Source organism: Ambystoma mexicanum, chromosome 1q (assembly GCF_040938575.1).
Source record: "Ambystoma mexicanum isolate Mex_15411 chromosome 1q, UKY_AmexF1_1, whole genome shotgun sequence".
Taxonomy (NCBI): domain Eukaryota; kingdom Metazoa; phylum Chordata; class Amphibia; order Caudata; family Ambystomatidae; genus Ambystoma; species Ambystoma mexicanum.
In genome coordinates this window covers 63,421,922-63,443,457 of record NC_090922.1, presented here as the reverse complement: position 1 = coordinate 63,443,457, position 21,536 = coordinate 63,421,922, and the positions used below count along the sequence as shown (strand labels likewise).

At 44.0% G+C, this 21,536-nt stretch overlaps 1 protein-coding gene across 3 annotated transcripts in view; it reads left to right on the top strand.

Moving 5' to 3' along the window:
- The window catches only part of NFAT5 (nuclear factor of activated T cells 5), a 1,479,138-nt gene that overhangs the window by 339,186 nt on the left and 1,118,416 nt on the right, over positions 1-21,536 (top strand). Inside the window, exon 1 of one of the 3 annotated variants that reach the window (XM_069635524.1) lies at positions 7,871-7,994. The exons of the other annotated variants lie outside the window; for them this stretch is intronic. The gene's annotated coding sequence lies outside the window, so the exon portion shown is untranslated. Of the gene's footprint in view, positions 1-7,870; positions 7,995-21,536 lie in introns of those variants that run through there. 3 annotated transcript variants of the gene reach the window in all.

Below are 21,536 nucleotides of genomic sequence, written 5' to 3'. Positions count from 1 at the left end.
TGCAAGGGGTCTCTTTATTGCTGGACCAACTTCAACTCGCGACAACAGACAAGAAATATTTTCTGCATCACCGAATGGACCAGGGCAGGATTCAGTGAGGGATGCTATTCTATCATGGTGTAGGCAGTTAATTAAGTCCTTCTTGCGCCTCCCTGTGCTGATGAAGGTCAAACGAACAAGTTTGGATGTTCCATAATGTATTGCCTTGTTTCTCCCATGACCCTCCACTTTTGTGTTTTCCACTCTGTGGGATGTTCAACCTTTGGCAGTTTAGAAGCTGAAAACACAACAACGGCCCACTGGTCTCCCACAACAACTGTGTGATATATTCTCTATGGGCAATTTGTCCAAATGATTGGGGAGAAGGTTTATGAAGCCTGTTAATGCATTCACTATGCTGCATCATTTCACAGGTGGGGGGGCTGTATGTGACCCTGTAGAGCCTTCCATCTACCTGGTTGGTTTTAACATTGTGTCTGGGTGTTCAATCACCTCCAAACCCCCCTGTATAAAGGCAAAGCATTCCATCTGCTTGATCCTGTGGCTTTGGATTTATCATGATTGAGACATGTTCTCTTAGAAGCTCTAAGTTTGATTAGCCTAAAGCGATGACCATTGATTAAAACCAACCCCTCTGCAGTATGGCTCTTGTTAGAACTGAAATCTCTTTCTTGCTCTTTTTCTGGCTTCTGGTGTTAAGGAAAGCAACGTGGTTGACATTAGTTAATCTAGTATCCCGTGATCCGTCCTGGGAATGTGGGGGAAAATTATATTTTATGCCAAGCAGAACGAAGACAAAAGATGTACCAGTCAAGGTTATGTGACCCTATACAAAGGACTGACCCATCAGTTTCCTATCGCATTTCCTTGTCCATTAAATTTCTCCAAATCTGCTCAAACCTTAAATTGAATCAGATTAAAGTGTACATGCCAAATGTAGAGAAGATTCCTAAATGTTTTCATAATTAAAAATAGTGTAAAAATGCCCATATTCCAGTTTTGCTTGAATGTTTTCCCATACACGCAATACACTCTTTTGGAATAGATCTCAAATTGATCCAGTATGAATTTCGAGATATTTTGCCTGTTTGCAAACAGATGCTAGTAAGAAAAAGCGCATCTGCCAGTTCTGAAATCAATTTTTTAAATGTTGACAATGTATCTATTTTACGTTTATGCGCACAAGGACGTGTGCAAGGATGTATTATATATAGGGATTGAAATTAAGGTAGGATAAGCAGGAGCTAATTGCAACTCTTGCATTCAGCATTAACCAGTGGCCAGGAGACCAGGAGCTACCAGTGGGGAACAAGGAGCCATAGCTTTCTGCAAATCTAACTTACACATAGATGCAAACTTTTCATTTAGTCTAATATTTATTAACATTAATGCTTTAAGTGTCATCCTTAAGTTTATTTATACATTAGATGTCCAAAAAACAGTTGAATTCTCATAGATCGGTTTGTTTGGCATCATTTAGCCTGGGGAGACAAAAGTAGCTCCAGGTGGCTGTTGGTGTCAAGCTAACCAGGCTCTTCTAGGCTACAAGCATGGGCTAAATAACTTTCTGCTCCCCCTCATCTTTGATTCCAGTAATACATATTGGAAAACGTAGTTTAGCAAAGCTGACCATGGCTGGTTGAGGAAGGGTGGTATTGATTATTGTTGTAAATGAAGGGAGTGAGAAGATGGTTGATTTGATGTTGCTTTATATGCCTATGTTAAAACATGGAACGGTTTGTGGAATTGGAAAGAAGGTGTTTGAATATCTGCTGCTAAAACTGAATAACATTATCGTTTTTGGCCATCAAGGCTGCATGAAAAGCACTTGTAAGTATAGAAGAGTGAATCGTCAGAAGCCCTGTATAAAAATTATGAAACCTACATGTTAAACCTTAACCCACAAAAATAGACTGGTTTACCCATACAGTGCAGTTTAATTTATCTGAATATAAGGTGGTCTCTCGGCATGCTTATCATTTTTGCCTTTAATAGATGTACACAATCTATAATATGTTTTATTTTAGTTAAAAATTGATTGTGTAAATGGTAAAAAATACCACAAGTGTGCTCCTAAAACTATTGAAAAGAATGCGTTAATTTAAAAAACCTTTCTGTTTTACTGAAATAACATGCCTTAGAAAATGGCATAAAACATGCTCTTCAAAAAGGTCTGGAAACATCTCGACTTAAAGTAGCATTTCCAAGTTCATGTTTGTGTGTTTGTGTTTGGGAAGATGGAGGTTTTTCAAATTCAAGTGTCTACAATAAGTGGTATTATTTCTGATGCTGGGTCATGGCAGGTAGCAACCTTTCCTTTATTTGCTCTGCTTGCCATACCACACGTCAGTAGAATAACTCTCACTTTTGATATATTTTCAAGCCAGGATACTCCTTTTAAATCATGCCTATAAGTGCTTCACTGTTGTGAATGCCTATCTGCTTCCCACTTCCCATCAAAACCCCAACTTTTATTTGTCTAAAGTTTGCCGTAAAGGCTTTCTTTGGGCTTATTTTGACCAATCTCAATGTGAACTGCTTAACTGAATTTATTTTTATTAGTTAAAACAGTGTGCAGATTCCAGCTTTAACCACTGTAAAACATGTCTGAATGGTCACCATTCCCCACCACCCCCCACCGAAACAACTGAACCAGAGCAGAATTTGTGTTCTGTCTATGAAGGGTTCTGTAGAATGCTCCACTACAATAGCTCCACTATCAGAACTCGAAAACCGTCCTCAACTCAATCTTATGAGCTGCCAAATGGTTTACCATTTCAACCAAGTATGGTCCACCTCCCTTCCAGAAATCACCAGGAGTTTCAGAAAGACCGTTATGAGTTTGAGGTTTAAGTGAAAACCTAGAGGACAAAAATTGAACAACTTGTGTGATGCAATGCTTTATGCATGATAAAGGGTGCCTTGGAAAGGAAGCCAGTACAGGGCCTGAACCAGAGAAATGTCGGTCCACCTGCCTGTTCTGACAGCAGAGTGGATAAGTCCTTCTCTATTTCCAGTAACACCTTTATCAAATAAAATAGGATTACAAAAGTAAGGTGCCATAATCCAATCTGGAAAACATATTCACATCCACTGCTGTAATCTGGGGGACTGTAAAAGGTAAAGCACTAATTTCCTATTAATCTTTAGGTGGAACAAGACGTGTTTTGCAACTAAGTTAGTGGTACTGAAATATGACCACTGTCCAGCAAGAGGTTTAGATCTGACAGAGGTCGACAGTCATGTCAGAACTTTGGACCCCAGAAATACCTTGCCCTCTACCCACAAAAAAGAAAAATCACCAAAGTCTTGTTGAAGCTTGATTTCATCCAGTTGACCTTCATCAAACTAGTAAGTGCAAGTAATGAAGGCAGTTTTAACAAAAGAAATGAAGAATAAGTGTCTACTAAAGTACAGTAACATTTTTACAATTGTGGTGTTATGCATGTCCCCAAATAGACCCCAGTTTATGGTAATGGAATGTGAGGAAAATCGGGTCAGTAGTCCTTCCTGAGTTCAGTCATTAAGAAAAGAGCAGAGCCCATCTTAAATGCACCTGCTGATGGTGAAGAAGCAGCAGAGTATAGTTGTCCAGCAACTACCCCTGGAAACTCCCATCAGGCCACCACCATTGTTTAATCAATGTTCAGTTAATTTTGCTTTTGTTAATGCACCATTAGTGAGATTGTGCTACAAATCTCAAAGGAAATGCATGTGGCTTTCCTAAAGAAGACATCTAGTGGGTCTTGGTGCTGGAAAGCTAGACAAGCTGTTGGGGTACTCATTACACAAGCATAAGTCTCTTTAAGCAGGTCAATCGCAACTTTAGAATAGCATTCCATGGTGCACGATATCAGCCAGGGAGCAATGGAAGCTGTAGCAGACTTCTGCCTCTGAATTACTATGTCACACAGAGTCTGGCCAAGACGGACTATCTTTTTTTGTGAGGCTTGCGTTCTCATTAGATTCCTCAGGCCATTTAAATTAAGTCTTGTCCATTCTGTACTCTATAAGAATTGTTGGCTAACATAAGAATCTGCCAACGCCTTTTTGAGAAGTAAAGTGCGGCCATCAGTATTACTTTGTCCTTCTGGAAAACTATAGGGGTCTCTGCAGAAAAAAAATACTGTCATTCATGATCCTCAAAGCTGAGGAAACCCCTACCAGAAAGTCTTCCAGTTAACCAGCTTAAGATCATTGAGAGCAGAGAGTTCAAAGGGCTAATGAGCCAAAAACATGAACTGAGGTGAAGCTTCTTCATGGAAGTGGTTTCTGATTGGATGAACACAGGTAAGTGGCACTCATGGGGTGTAGAAACTAAGACCAGTTATGGAGGTGTTACCCCTTTCAGTGTAGACGAAAGGCATACCCTATGGAAAGAGGATCTCTTCCCTTGCAAGAGCTGACCAGAGTTAATTGAAGTACCATTTGGACACCAATAGATTGACATCAGTGGCAGCTACATGTATGGAAGGAGTTGTCAAAGTGGTTAACGCGTGTAATGCATAGAATAATCAGGAGTGGTGCGCAAGTCTCATGATGCTGCTCCTGCAATCATGGAAAGGATCATTTAATGAGGGACTGCTAACTTCACATGTCCGCTCACTGGCAGCATATATGGTGTGAGTTTGTGCCACTTGGCTAAAGTCGTTGAACATTGAAGGTAGTTATTTATTTGGATAATCTCTTCTTTGGCCTTACACGAAGGCCATCAGTGCAGGATAAATTGTTTGCAGCCCTAGGATGTTAATATGCAAGAATTTGGTTTGCGGGATCAGGGATGTTTATTCCCCGGTCCCCTAGTGTTTGTGGTGATTTCCACCTGAGCCAGGAGAGGCAAAGAGTGTCCTTCTCTTCTAATTGTACTTGTCAGAACATCACACAAGATCCTTCCATACTTTATCTACAATTGATATTTGGGCTGACTAAAAGTTCTTTCAACTTCATTGAGTTGAAAACTGCATCTGCATACGATCATCTGTCGAGTTGCGGGTGAGGGGGTGGTGTTTGAACACAATGCCATCAGACTCAAGGTAATTTTAAACCTCCAACCTGTGGTTAAAGGATAGAATTTGACTTTGTCCAATGCAGATCCAACTGTTTCCGGGTAGCGTGAGAAAGGCGTATCTTGTTTCATTTAAGGACTGTCACAATGGTTAGTTGCATAGATGGCAACAAATGTTTTTGAAGTGTTGACGGATTAATCCAGATTTAAACAACCCTATCCCTCCCACTAGATCAGGGTTGTCCAACTCCAGGCCTCAAGGGTTGGAAACATGTCCGATTTTCAGGATATCCTCAGTAATATTAATTTGATACATTTGTATACAGTGATTCTAAATGTACACAAATGTAACAACTGATTATTGAGTAATATCCTGGAGACCAGTCAGATTTCCAGGCCTCGAGGGCTGTAGTTTGACACCCCTTCTCTAGATGAGACACTGTTGTTTCATTTGAGGAAGAAGCTCTTATCTGCTGTCCAAGGTAGGGATAGATTTTAAAACCAGTATCAAATCAAAGCAGAGGTTGAGTCTTTAAACTTGTAAGCGTGAGATTAGTAATGATGCCTGCACAAACGTGCTTGAGGGGATTCTATCAGCAGGAACATCCACAAAGACTGTCATTAAGCAGGTGCTTGCAAAAGAAGGTGTTCATATGTAAATGATGTTCTGGTAAAACTATCATTTAAAAATGATTATTAGACTGCATAGCCCACAGTCCGCATTGTTTGAAGCAGTGTATCAAAAACACAGCGTGAGGCGAAGCCCTAAAGCTTATGATCCACGTCTGTTAGCAGGTGGTAATATATAATGCAAGCATAATCTTGGAGCAAAGTGAGTTCTGGGACCAATGGTATTTCAGTAAATGTCGAGACGGCAGGAAATACTGATTACTTTGCGTAAACATCTAGTTAGCTTTGTATGTTCATTATGAAAGAGGAAAGAGATATTAAGCAGAGTGGATGGTGTAGCAGGAAGAGAGCTGGGATAACTATATGAAATATTGTAGTGTGTGCGCTCTTTCACTTTCAGGTTAGCTGGCATAAAGCAACAGGGTGATGAGATAGAAGCAAGAAGCATTTGGCTGTGTGATCATGTACATTTTCAAAAGTGTTCACTAGTCAATATGATGCACCTTCCCCAACAAAATGAAATATAGTTTAGACACTAATCTAAAAACAGACAGTTCATTGTTTTACAGTAGCAATACTGTAATTATGCAGTATGTATAAACTTACATTTTTACGACTAGAATTGAAGGACTGTCTTTAAAAAAAAAAAAAAAAAAAAACAATTACGTTAACACATACTGATCTTTACCAAACAGGATGTAGTTGGCTTAATGAAAGTATCATCACGTTTACTTCTGGTTTGCAATTATTTGATAAGGAAAGAACTTCCCTTTACTAGCACTCCCACACAGGCCTTTGGCACTTTTTGGAGAAGATGATTTCCGCTGCACTCTTTCCGTTAGCCACTTTAAACTTGCAGCGAGCAGAGAAAAGAGCGAAAAGAGAGCCCCCAGGGCTTGAGAGGAATGCAGGGTGAGCTGTGCTTTCATTGAACAGGGCAATTTAAATAGCTAGTTGTGCTACACAAGCACCAATTTAATTAGCAAGCCTACATAATTGCGTAGCAAATTGCTATGCAACACTGCTTAATTTATGCTTTGCATATGCCGGCACTACCTGGAAAATGCCTTTAAGAGTAAACATTGTTGGCTTTGCCAATGCAAGTGCATTGCAAGAAATGCATCAAAGGACACATTGCTTAAAAATGTTGACCTAAGGCATGCTTCCGTAAGACATTTTGATTACACTAGGAGACCATTTACGAAGCTGATAGTTGACTTTATGAGAGAGCTTGCACAGATACCATCACTAGCATGTTGGGCAGTGAGGGGCATGTAGAGGGTGAGAACTGCCATAGGGATTAGCATAGCCATTAGCAGTTAATGTGTGGATGAAAAGCTAAATCCTACAGTCTGCATCTCCCTCCTCACGTCCCATCTCCCTCCTTTCTACTCCGATGGCAATAGTTTTGGCTTTGTATGTGGTAACGAAGCAGCACCTAATAGTTCAAACTAAAGAGAAAAATACATCGCCACCATCAGCCAGAGAAAATGTCAGCATAAACTGGAGTTTCTGGTACATAGCGCACACGTGTGCAAGGAGGCTCCACACTATGTCCACTTTTTGAATGCTGTTATTGCCGTGCCAGAAACATTCCTTAACCCCCCCTATAGTCTAGTTATCCGCTTAATGAGGTCAGGATGCCTGGATATGTCCGTTTGTGTGATATCTATTTGGGGCTTATTTATCATGTATTGTTGATGCGCTTGGAAGAGTGTTTGAGTGGAGATGTCTTCCAGAAACCTTGCTTACTTTTGCAATTTTTTTTATTATCAAAGAGCATGTGGCTTTATGTGGCCTTCAGTATAATGCCATTATTGCCGAGTTATTTCTCATTTATTTCAAAGTGAGAATTCTTGATGCAACAATCTCATCAGGGTTTTGGAGGGAAAGGATTGGCTTCACTGAGGTATGAGGGCCTGGAGGGAACAGACTTCGATTTCTACCAGTGAGGTTTGTTACATATTGCCTGCCAATTTAACACCTTGAACGTGTTACAACATTGTATCTTTCAGTTTTTGATGATTACATATAAATAAATAATTTTAAAGACTAGATTATAGATACATGTTATACTGTTTCAAAGCATTGCTCATTTAGCATGTGAATGTAAAAACGGTATTTTAGGATATTTTACATAATGTATACTAAAGTTACATAAAAACAATATGTAATTAAATTGGAGTGCATATTCTTGCTGGGATGCTAGTTGTTTTCTCTATTAATACACTTAACTTGCATTCTAGCTCCGCCATTCAGAGACAGGCATCGTGTGGTGGGTTATGTGACAGTGTCTGTCAATAGTGAAGACAAATAATGCCAGAGACACTTATCCCATCCAATGTCACCCAGGGGATAGGTCGGTCTTGTTTCAGACTTCTAACTTTTTTTCCTTTCTTTTTTTCCTTTTTAATTGGTGAAATACTGATTGAAAATACATTTTTATAGTGACGTTGTTGACTTTACATTTTAATATTAAAAACAATGAGTTTCTTCCAGGGATGTCATGGAAGATGTTTAATGTATGTTTGCAGCCACTTTGTACGTTCAGATTCACAATTATTTCTTTAGCAATGCCGGCTTGAGCTACAGCTTAATCATTGTGTTCTGCTTTTTTGTGAGCAGACAAAACATATTGTAACAGTTGAAGTCGGTATTGCAAAAGAAATTCAATTTAAGGTATCCACAAAAAGCTGTCTGTTGTATTATGCCTGTCAGAATGTATTGTGCATGGATGTGATGCATGCCTGCAATGTTGGTGCGTGAGTGTTCCATAGAGTGTCAGTTGGACGATAGCTGGCTGGGGTGCTGGATGTCAGTGTTTGTACCTCCATATGTCACTGAAATAAAGGCACTTGCCTCAGTCACCTTGTCCTGGCATGATACTTGTAGAAGGAAAGGACCCTACAACGTTTTGGAGATGAGCTGGACTTTTGCTGACGTCAGGAGAGGGCCGGGAAGCTGTGAGCAGGAGCAGAGATCACACTACCACTGTCCCCCAAAAGTCCACCCATCCACACCACAGGGAAGCCAGCAGAAGGAGGCTGGGATAGGGCAGGTTGTTTCCCAGACCCTGGGTGCTGGCAGGCTGGTCGGTGCCAGTGTTGAAGGTAGAGGATCCAGTCTGCAAGCTGATCGGCACAAGCTGGGCAGTGGGAGGGGTGGGGAGACGCAGCGGGACAGCTGTTGCCAACTCACGGGCCATGCGGCATGACTAACAGTGTGCTGCAGCCTGCCAGGATAAGGGGGCCAAGGAAAATGGGCCCCAGTGACTTGTAGGAACAACACCAGTAGGTGAGAGCAGCTGGGGGGCATGCCAACGTTGGGTCCCGGTGCAGGAAAGTGTACCCTGGTGAGGCGGCAGCCAGTTTACGGAGTTGGCCGGGGGGCGTTCTGTGTTTTGGGGGACATTTGGAGAAGTCTATGTTCTGTGGGGTCTGGTGGAGCCGTTGGTCCAGAAGGAGTTCTTGCTCTGACCATTGTCAACAGTGAAATGGTAACGTCAGCATGTGGGTGCGCGTCAACCACACAGGAATTGTTGGGTCACGTGGTTTGCTGTGGTGGAGAAAGTGTGTTCTCTGATGTACCCCTTCTGGCGGCACTGCCACTGGGTACTCAGCTGTAAGGGGGACCAGTCATGAAGCAGTCTACGTTGGGGGCTCAGGCGGTGTGGTCCGAGTAGCACAGACTACTGGTTTCCCGACTGCGCTGGGCATTGTTGGCATTTCGTTCCCTTGCAGACGTGTGACTACCAAGCATGGACATTCTGGTGCGGAGGAGGTCCGTGGCCATGGTAAAGAATACATGTTGCGTGGATTGTCTGCGGTGTGTGCAGTTCGTACCTGCCACTCCCGAGCACAGACTTGCTTTTTCCTGTGCAAAGGTACTACTTACACACTTGACCAACCAAGAGAACTACTCCTTTTACTTTGGGCTGCACCCCAGAGTTACAGACCTGCCACTCCTGAGCACAAACCATGCTCTCCTGTGAGCCACTAAATAATGACCACAGATCCTGCAGGACATGAACCAGAACCATTTCACCACCTGTAAACAACATTTCATTTCTGAACCACACCAACACCGCAACAACCTGTGGAGACCAAAACTGGTCCTAATCAATCCCATTTGAAAAAATAAATCTGGCCAAACACCTCTAACCAGCAGGGCCTGACCAAACTACAGCCAGATGACTACATCACAATAACGATAATAAAAACCACTGAAATAAATAAAACGCAAAATACGTTTGTTGCCTAAAACTCGCGTTCCAGAACACTTCAGCCAAACAGCACCAATATGAACCACAACCTCACCTGCAGCATGAGTCTGTTGCCCATGCATTCTGACAACTTTGCAACAACCATCCCTCGAGTAAGATCTGCCCTACCTGGCCACAATCACCAGCCATGCACAGCACCAAAAACTGCATCCATCCCTTCCAGAACCTAAACCACACCTTTACCCCAACGATGAAACACGGCACCTCCATCCCTTGCAGCACCTAACTGCACCTTTGACGTGAAACACAGCACCTCACAGCATTCACACATTCCCTGCAGCACCTCACTTCTTTTAACCCTGCAAACACAGCACCTGACTGCACCTTAGACCCCGACCACAACAGACTCTAATCAAACCCAACAAATAGACAAACAAGTCCAGAATTCCCGAATTATCACAAAATACACATTTCCCCAGTGATCACCATATCAACATATGTACATGGGAAATATGTTGATATGGTGATCATATCAACATATGACCCCTTGCCCTCATGTCCAGAAATTAAAATTGCCTGAAAATGTTAAAAAGAAAATCCCTGCACCTGCATATCCAAAAATATAAAGCTCCAGAGGATGAAATAAATAGGTTTAGCAGAAGGTGCACCTAAACAAACATGGGTTGCACCCCAAAGACCCGAAAAGTCCAAAATCATCCACACAGGAAATCCCAATTCCATTACAAAACTGGAAAATCCCAGGTTCTTAACATGTCAGTAAAAAAGAGGCCACAACATGTACACAACAACATTAGATAATGCAGGCCCCCAAGACCTAAACATCTACCCCTCCACCCCTGGAGAATTAACTTTGCCTCGCACTAAACATGAGACCACAAAACACACACAAATGTAGTTAAAAACACAGGTCTCGGGCAACACAATCCTACCCCTTTATTCCTCCTCGATTCCAATATCCAATACTCTTGAAAACCTGTTTCATAAAATGGCTCCCAAAGATGGAAATCGACGAAGTAATTCCAGCACACCGTACACAAATAACCCCTCTTCACCATGGTCTCCTCTCTCATCCAAGAACAAACGGCACACCGCGCAAACAGTTCTTGCAACACACGTTTCTTTCCCAAGACATTGTAGGGTCCTTCCCTGCTTCTGCAAGTACCACACCAGAACAAGGTGATTGAGGTAAGTGCCTTTATTCCAGTGACATATGGAGGTACAACCACTGGCATCCAGCACCCCAGCCAGCTATCGTCCAATTGCCACTCTTTAGAACACTAACTCGGGCTCACGCACCAACATTCCAAGCATGCATCACCTCCATGAACCATACATTCTGACGGGCAGAATACAACGCTGTCCGCAACAGAAAACCTTTTTCAAAAACACCTTATAGTTGCTTGTAATTGCTTATATTTGTAAAGAGCATGTTGATGTGTAGAAACCAGTCATTATCTTATGCAAAACTCTCAGCTCCCAAGCTACATGCATGATTGAGCCATCCAGTTCAGTTTTTTAGAAATTTTGGGATTTGTAGTCCTAACTTTAAAACGGAAAAGACACAACTGCAAGTCTCAGAATTCCAAGAAATAATTATGACCGTGTGCCTTTCTCACGCATGTAACTGGATAACTGGAGAGCTCTGATCTGTGCGTGCTATATGGGTTGATGAGGGCTTTCTTTGCACTTGTAGTCAAACTGTGGTTCGTATCATAGTTTGTAGAGCCTTTATTTTTGTTCTGCTTTAGAGCGGCAATAATGAACTAGACTAATTTACAGATTGAGGTTTAGGAGCTATATATATTTTCACAAGCATTTGCACATGCATTAGAAGTGGTTTACGCCAATATCGATGGAATATAACCTCCTGGAGTAAGGACCGGTGAGCAGTAGTGTTAAAAACCGTGTAACCTCTTAAATAATGTAGGTCTCGCAGTCCCTTGAATTATGCATTGAGCATACAAAAATAGCCTTAGAGGGCTTAGTCTGGCAGAAACTGACTTGCCTAGGAAACCATTAGCAACAATTGACGTTTCTAAATGCTGTATACCTCTTTTGTGATCTGAGAGAATAGGTTTAATATTCGTACTCAACGGCTCTGACTTCATGACAGTAGAGCAGGCTGCAGATGCTGACTAAAAGGTCTGTACCACACTCTGCAGCAGGACACTGAATCTTCGACTCCCAACTGCTGGGTGCAGAGCTGCTTGGATAGCGCCCGAGCACTGGGTCTTCTGTAGCTGACCTGCAGCTCTGGCGCTCTCAGGAAGAAATACCACCCTCAGCAGGTGGTATCTTTGTTTTCAGTCCATTTATACTGCCAGAAGCTACTGACCAAACACTCTTGATGATGGGAGGGAAATCTGAGGCAGGCGGGAGATGGGGACATCAGAATGCCAGTTGTTCTTTCTTTTTGGAGTGGGTAAGTAGAAGATGCCATATGAGGGGAGTGTCAAATGGATAGCAGTTATCTTCTCCTTTTTATCCCTGTGGGGGAGGCGGGTTGAAGTAAACAAGGAAGGTGGGGGATGGCAGGTATTCGTTCTATAGTTCCCTCATCATGCACCCTAGGCCGAACTTGCAACAGTTGTATATGGGGACAGCTCAGGTGATTGGAAAAAGGACAGTTTGGGTCATATACAACTTAAAATTACAGATGGGTAGCTATGAACAACTAGGTACATTCCATCTCTCTGGTTTCCTAGCGATGGTATAGAACAAGCTGCCTCACTGAGAAGTTCCCCATCACTGTAGCCCTACGATCCGCCAGAAGTAAGGACGTGCAGACTTGATCTCCTCTGGTTCAGGAAGGAAAGAACCAGAAAATAGGCTGGCCTTGCCTATACCCCAAGACTCTGTAACCTTCCCCTGTGAACAGCAGTTTTGCCCTCTTGCTTCTTCATTTCAGGCAGGAGTTCAAGACTCTCCTCTGCAAGGAATGGCTTCTTCCTAATGCCTAGGTTCACACACCTCACTTCCCACCCTACCCGAGACCGTGATCTGCTCCCCATAGTTTCCTCCCCTGGTTGCTTGTTAATACCATGCTCCCATATTGCCCACCCTCCCTTCTATGTCTGCTTCCCTGTGTCCTCGCCAATCCTCCACCCCCAAACAATGATTTGTATAGCACTCCATTGCTTCCTGAATCTAGGTCAGTGCTCAATAAATACCCTAATAATAATAATCAAAACACCACTTGAGGACACATCTCTCTAGTCTCTATTGCTAATCCGGGTCATGAGTCGGAGTTCATCTACTCTATTCAAGGGTTATTGGCAGTTTATTCTCGCCTTGAGATTGAAAAGGGGCGGATTGTTCTCCATCTGCTATCAAGCCTGTACAATGTTCAGTACTACCTTGAGGCAAGCACATAGAGATAATGTAATTGTTACATTGAGTCCAACACATAGATGTGATATCAGTCTTTCTTACTCTCATGTAGGCAGACACTACTTTAGGAAGACAGAGTTCCCCACAGGAATGAAGTCCTTTACCCTTGAAGGGGAGTCACTCCCAGTGAGGTCCCGCTTTCCCAAGCCCCCTGGGAGGGTTTTGCTGAGCGGGCTAATCTCCCTATCCCCAAAGGGGTTGGCTCCCCCTAGGGAAAAGGACGCATTTCTGAGATTCTTCACATACTCTTTAATACAATAACCTATTCAACACACAGCTGGTTAAATTAAAACTGACATCAAGGAAAAGGGGAAGCAAAGGGGCAAAGAAGCCTGATCAATGATACAGTTCATTAAAAGCTACTAACAACTTCTTATATATCCTTTTCATCACTCCTCGGACCTTTTTAGTTTCCTTATTTTGAGAGCAATCCTATCCTGATTCCATTCTTTATTTTGTGTGACCTTGAATACTTTCAGAATGTGCTTTTATACGAATTAGATGGTCTCATTTGCATTTTTCCATGTGGAATAAACAAAACTCCCAAAGAGCTTTGTTTTTTGTTTTTTTTGGGATAGACCTGCACATTCCCCTACAGAGGTATTTCTGGCAAGTTCCATGGCATATGGCCCAAGGTCCTTTTATTTTGCCGGCCCAACATAGACACAGAAGGTGCTTCTCTGACTAGTTTTTAAGGGCTATGACCACATAGCTTTGACTAATCAAATGGAGCCCTGTAATATTGAAAAGGAACACTCTTCTTTGTTAAAAGCTAGTTTCCCTACCAATACTTCAGCTTTGTATGTGGCATTTTATTTTACAAGGCATTTCTCTGTGGCAAGTGGTCTGAAGATCAGCAATGCACACAGCACTCATCAATCCTTCACTTCTTACCGTGAGAAGGGACACATTATGAAAAGGTGCTTGAATAGTATTTGAGGAGTGAGTGACGGGGGCAAGTTAAGCACCCTACCTTCCTGTGGGCCCAATAAACTTAATCTAAGGAAACCAAAAATGATTAGAAATCGGTTCAATAGAATTTTCAGTTTTTGTAAACTGAATAGCTAAGCAAATGTTGAGATGCTATTAGAGTACTCACATTTGTGTGGTGTCCTACTGGACTCCGTACCGGAAACTGAATTATTGTTGTCCTATTGCAGCCCGCTGAGGTCGGGGAGGGGATTCACAAAGGTTGCCATATGCCCTAAAATGCCAAATGTTTCTTTCAGTAGGCCCTCAAACAGTCCTAATGTCTGCAACCAGGCTTGCAGTTTGAGAGATGGATCTACAAAGTCCAGCTGTGCCACAGATACAGATGGAGCCAGGTGCAAACCTACAAATCGGTTCTGCAGGCTAGTGGACCTGCCAAAGCCACTGGGGGTGACCAGGACATGGCCAAAACTATTCTCTGGGTGAAGTGAGCAAACAGCAGCTCATTGGATGGATTGGGAATTCTCAGGGCATAGCTAAAACCCATGCCTGAACAAAGGGGCCACCGGACGTGCCCATGCTGGTTTCTGGGCAGTTTTAATGGCCCTCGCTGGTTAAAGTGGCCTATTGGTTGTCGGTGCCCTCACCAAGCCAGGTGATATGGCCTGGTCCAGTGTTTTGACTTTGAACCCATTTTGAATCTGTGGGCCACTGGCCATAGCCATAGACCAGGCAGTGTGTTCACTTTGCCAACTAACCCGGATGCCACAAGCCACCCATATTGTCCACTGACCAGGGCCTGGAGCCATTGCTAATGCTCATTGTCTGTCTGAGAAACTGCCTAAGACGATTCTGCGGGCTTCCATGTCCCCTGTCAGGGCTGACCTCAGATCTCTGCGCTCTAAAATAGTCCACCTCTCAAGAACTGAATGGAAGCGGTAATTAAAGCAAGGTTATTTCACAACGGCCGTTCGGGAGAGGCTAGAACACCTTGGAGATTGAACTAACCTGAGTCTCCCGGAACCACACACCAGATAAAGTATATATACATTTTAAGAACTATTAACACACTCCCACATTTCCCTCCTGTTCCCTTACAAAGTCATCATCCAAAATTCAAATGGTTTAGACCTATACAAGGAAATCTAGTCCCCACAATCTCGTTTGCTGCCTTCACCGTGGCACCATCCCATTAGACATGCAATTTCATGACATTGCAAATACAAGCCCAACCCTCTTCTTGGGGTCCTTCCTGCAGGACACCCAACCCTAACATGGGCATACAATACAGTTTTAATACTGATTCCACATGGTCACAGACCTGCAACGCAAATTCTGACATGCATGGTTTTTGTATGGGCACTTCACTTTGAGGCTATAGAGAGCTAACAAAAGGCTCCTTTGATCGGGTACTAACTCTTCATTTCTCCAAACACTCTGATACCCTGTATATTTATTCTTGGAGTCCACTTGCACCCTTTCATAATACGACCACCATTTCAATGCATCTGGCCTCTGGTGCCATTATGCTCCTTTTTCTTGCTAATCCATTTGACCCTTTCATAGTCCCACAGTTATCTTTGCTTCCAGTCACTCTTCTGCAGTTTAAACCACTAACCCCAGATTGGCCCTGACAGATGGCAGATGCTTCTTTGGCAACTCAAACAACAATTTGCAAGCTCAAAACCCTGTGCCAGTCGATACCTTCGCCCTTAACCAGCCAGTCTTCTGAACAAGCTAGAAATCGATTTCACAAACTTAGGCCTCAGCCTACACAGCCCAAATCTGTGGCATCCAATCTCCCCATGTGTGCATGTTTATATTTATATACACGTGTTCAAAACTACTGCTTCCCCTCATAATGGATTTCCCATTCACAAGCCTTTTACCACATTGTATGAAGCTCTGTGCTTTAAATCTCATTTGCACTAAATTGCACAATGTGCTCCCATTTTATGTAGCTGTGTGTATGCAAATCTAAATGTATCGTAGTAGACGCAAAGTAACACTAAAAGTAACTTTTAACAAACCTCAACTATACTAGATAAATGCAAAACTGCAACGTTGTAACAATATCACATTCATCCCATCATAACATTAATATGGTGTTCACAATGTGATCCTCCTTTCTATTCAGATAACATCTGCCCCAGCAACCTAAGTCACTCGAAGTGGCAGCTGGTGATAGCCTGCAACGTTTTTGGCCAAGTTCCTCGTCCCCTCTAAGCCACCTGAAGTGGACAGGCCAAGGGGTCAATGGCCAGTGCCCACATGGCTTCCAGTTCAGTTCATCAGGCCGCTAGACATTCTGTGTCCTTGGTCATTTGGTCCTTTGTCGTCTATGGCCGTGCCACGGAGCTTGCCAATCCACCCTACATGCATGTGTTCTGAAGTAGCGTAAGCCCATTGCACGTCTGTGGTCCAATAGTATCCTCGTGGAACGGTTCTGCCTGCCAATAGTATCCCTCAGGCCTCCAGCTTGGTCCATAGACCACAAGCTAGGCCTATGTGTATGCTTTGAGCACCATAGCCCCTCAAACCTTGTCACCCACTTGAAGAGCACATTGGGCATGTCCTGTGGCCATACCAAGTGGACACCTTTCATTAAGCAATGTCCTGGCGGGGCTACAGCTGATGTCCCAGTTGGTCTCATGCTTCAGATGTTGGTTGGTTAATGGACCTATGAATTGCCATGCTGACCTGCAAGTCAGGCTGGGTCTGAGTGTCTCATTAAAAGCACAGCAGTTTTGAGTGCATACTGCAATCCTCTGTGACCTCATACCCTTCCATCTCCCCTCCAGTTTTGGGGCGGGGTGCAGGCTGAGTTGCTGCACTATGCCCTTTTATTAAGATTTGCAGGACAAGGTACACAACTTCTCAGTCTGTGAATAGTGTCCTGTAAAGAAGTTCCCTGCCAGACTGTGGGTGAATGGTGGAGGTGGGAGGGCATGGGGAGTGGATGACGCTGCTTGCTTAGCAATACTGTCCCCAGGGAGGATCCCTTGACTCACCCCAACTCGCCTTGCTCCTCTGGCCAGGGCTTGTCACATGGAGCGTATTAGGGGTTCTACAGCTCTAAAGAGCTTGGTGTAGTAAGGTTTTCTGTTCACCACATTGTTCATCTCTCCGTGGGCCTTAAACCCGAGGTCAGATAGTGGCATTTTGTTACACGTCCCATTCGCTCTAGTAAACTATGTTAGTGTAGTACGTCAGCATGGAACTAAAATACTTTACAAACACAGAATAAATTATAAACTTCAAAGTGCCTAGGTTTGTGCTGGAGAAACCTCCATACTGCAGGCTCACACTTGCATGCGTGACCAGATTTGCAAAACTCCAGTGTGCTCCTTTCTGCTTCCTTTTGCATAAGAGCCAAATTCAGGATGGCGATGAGCCCTGTCACATGGCTGAGGGAACAAAACTGGCACAAGAATAACATGAATGGGTTTCATTAAGAAAAAAGTAAATCAAAACTTATTGCATGGAAAATGTTTCATGGTGGCTGTAACATAAATGGTCTTCGGAAATGTAGCCCCTGAAAGTAGGATTATATAGGAAGGACGACAAAAGGCATACTGAAAGTTCCAGAGAGTAACACTTCCTGCCTAGTTCTCCTTTCTTTTGGTAACCACATGACCTCCTCAACTCTGGAGTTTAGGGCTTCCTCCCCTTTGCAGTGTGTCCCAATTGTCCTCCCCTTATTGAAACGACAAAAGTGATGGGTGGAAGGTTTTGAATGAATCTTTACCACTGGCATTGCTCTGGGCAACCTTCCACACCACCGTTTTTTAGCCGTCTGCGCCATTGCAAAAGGGGTCCAGCCATAAGCAAATCAGTCGGGTACTGCCACCAATGGTAGCAGCCCAGCCCGAACTGCTAGGCCGGTCCCCTCTGCATGGAAACACAAGCAACCCCAGACATGTTTCGGCCTCGTTTCTAAACATTCCAGCCATCACCTTTCTGTTTTGCTGAAGTCACCCCAAGTGGGCCGGGTATGCCCAGACGTGGGTCCCGAGTTTGCCCGGCCTAGAGACCCAAGCTACTCCTCACTGATGACGCCCAACAAGGCTGAAACATGTCTGGGTATGCTTGTGGTCTTGTGCAGAAGGGATGTGACCTAGCAGTTTGGGCTGGACGGCCCCTTTTGCGTTAGGACCAAGCCTGATTTGCATATGGTTTTTCCCCTTCTGTAATGGCTTGGCAGGCTGAAAAACGATGGTCTGGAGGGTTGCCCAGAACTTTGCCCGTGGTTATGATTAATTCAAAACATTCCAGCCATCACCTTTCTGTTTTGCTAAACTCCCCTTATTAAAGCCACTGCTCTCTCCCTTACGTTCCTTTTCCGGAGCCTTCGGGCTCTCCTCCTCTGTTACACATGCCCTCTCCTGTGGGATCAGTGTCACCCTAATCGTTCTCTCTTCACTCTAGTACACCTCCTTCTGGACTAACAGGGCTCTCCCCTCACTGGAGCACACTCCACCTCTGGTGCTCAAGGGACTCTAGGGATCATAGCCACACTCTCTGTTAATACTCCACCCTTCTCTTTTGTCAGGGGTCTTGAGGGACTCTTCTCCCTCTCACTGGAGTATACTTCTCATCTGAGGCTCAAGAAGCTTTTCTCACCCCTCACTGGAGCACTCACTCATTTTGGGATTCAAGGGGCTCTTCTACCCCTTGTTGGAGTCCACCTCTCTTCTAGATTCATGGACCTTCCCTTAGTTTGTGCCCTTACGAATTCCTTCCTTCTAGTCCCAGCTCAAAGATCTGTGACCCTTGGCCTCCGTTTTAAAACGGATTGGTTAATTGGCCTTCTATGTTAGGGGAGATTGCTGCCATTTTGGATTTGTTTGTCTACAGGTGCAGTTAACTGGTGTTTGTCTCCTGCTCTGCTCCTTCCTTGCCTTCCACTCCCGACTGTCTCTTCTGCTGTTGAAAGGCCATCACAAGACACAGGAAAACCTGTATTAAGTGCCCGGCTGTGGAATATAAGGGGGAAGGAAGAATTTCTCTCCTTACATGCTGCAGTTGCAGGGGCAGGAGAAATCGGTTTTCCTTCACATGCACTTAGGGGCGGGGGATGGAATAACTAAGTTTGTTCCTTCAAGGAGCCACATCTGTTGACTTAAGGGGTCTCTGGATGTGCTATTGTTTCCCTGTAGCAAATCTTCGACTCCCTGAAAGAAATTCCGTAATCTACTCTGGGTTTTAAATTTCTAAATCTGAGACATCTTGGTAGATGGAGTCCCAAATACCCTTTTTTATTGGGACCAGGTAATTCATTTTTTTAAAACAATCTTTTTTTATTATTGAAAAGAAACGGTGCCAGCAAACAGGAATCAATGTAGTAATCAAGTCATTGAAAAGCACAAAACAACATGAACAGAAAGAAACAAAATAAAAATACAAGGCATCCAATGTTATTTAGCATACAATGTCCGGATAGGGGTAAGTGCACATATTCAGCGCCTTATCCCAGAGGAGAATAAGCGGGCAGGAAGGAACCAACTGGCAGTCCAATGCAACCACAGTGGTCCCTAGAGCTGCAACAAAACAGACTCCATGCAAACCCAGCCTAAAGTCATTTGCTTATCTATTTCCTCTGTTCATGGGTGCCCATCATCCGATGGGCTAAACATTGCAAGGAGTATTGCGTTCCAGGCTGGTATGTTCATAGTTGGTTCCCAGTTGAATTTTATGCATAGCCTTGAACTGGGCTGTAGTTTCAGCCGCGCCCCCTAGATTGAGTTTGCTGCACCAAAGGCAAAACTGTGGGCTCCCTTTCTGCTTCCACGCCATAGATATTCTCTTAGCTAACACACAAGCGAGGTCCATACGTTTGATTACTGGCCTGTTTTTCAACGGCCTGGGATAAACGCCCATTAAGCACTCTCCAGGGGACCACTGAAATCCACTAACTCCCGCTTTTACACATGCCAGCTCCACCTGATGCCAGAAGAACCGCACCGTCAAGCAATTCCAGATCATATGCATGATAGCTGCTTTATCCACACTACACCAGGGGCAGATGGGCGTCACCCTAGAATCAAATTTAGCAACTCTACTTGGAGTCCTATATGTTCTTTGCAACACGTTAAGCTGGATAAGATGAAATTGGGCATTGCAGGAGCACTTCTTAACAAAGTGTAGCTTATTGTCCCATTGAGTGTGACTCAATGCCTGGCCCAAATCAGTTTCCCATTGCAACTGCAATTTTGTACCTCTAGGATATGCTGCTTTCAACAAGCTCCCATACAGTCTAGATATCGGCTTTCAGCCGTCCTCTAGGTCATACAATAAGAACACCAGCCCAGTAGGTTCCGGTTCCCCCGGCCAATCAGCCCACTTAAGCTTTGCAATCTTGACAAGCTGCTAATATCTCAAAAAGGAGCCCTTCCGCCTGTACCAAGTCATCCAAATCCCTGAACACCCCCACCATTGTACATATCTCCCCAGGAAGTTAGCCCCACTGCATACCACCTCCTGGCAAAAGCCAGATCGACAGCGCCCAGGCATGCATCCGACGCCAATTGTACCTGTGGAGAGCGTAGATTGGATTCCGCAGTCGTAACACTCTGTGCTCTTCTTCATACCTGCTTATCAAGCATTATCAAATGCGGCGCATGTCCAAGACAGTAGTCTGGGACCCACAGGGCTTCATTTAGTACAGCCTGGCCTGTCGCTCCCTCCCATCAAAGTGGAATCCATCGTTCGTTTGCCCGATAAGCACCCAGCCACACATTGAAGCTCTGCAGCCAGGTAATAAGTCTAGCCAGGGCAACTAGACTACCCCATCCTCATGTGTCATGCAGAGGGTGGACCAGGCTATTTTGTCTGCCCTGTCCCCATAAGAAGTCCTTAATTATGAAATCCAAGCCCCGGAAGAACTCAGCCTCAATAAAAAAGCGCACCTTTTTGATTGAGTACAGTAAGCGCGGAAGCACCACCATTTCTACCAGCGCTACTCTCCCCATACGTGACAAGGGCAGCCTATTCCAGAACTTCCCGCAGCATCTCACCCCAGCCAGCGCTCTGACTGTATTCTTAGTGTGCATACTCTCCAGAGTGTGTGTGATGTGTATGCCCAAGTATTTGAACGTGCGTACCTCCCATAGCAGTCTAGGTCCAGCAAGTCCATGGTTTCATACTTGTACAGTCTTGCCAAGGGAGAAAATGTCACGACTTCTGCCTATTGACGGAGATATCAGACACCTTTGCAAAATTATCCAGAACCTCGTAAAGGGAGACTCTCCTATCTTAATCCCTGCATCCGAGAACTCACTCCCCAGAAAGACTGCCAGTTGCTCTAATGTGGCAGTTTGTAGGGCATAGGGAAAACGG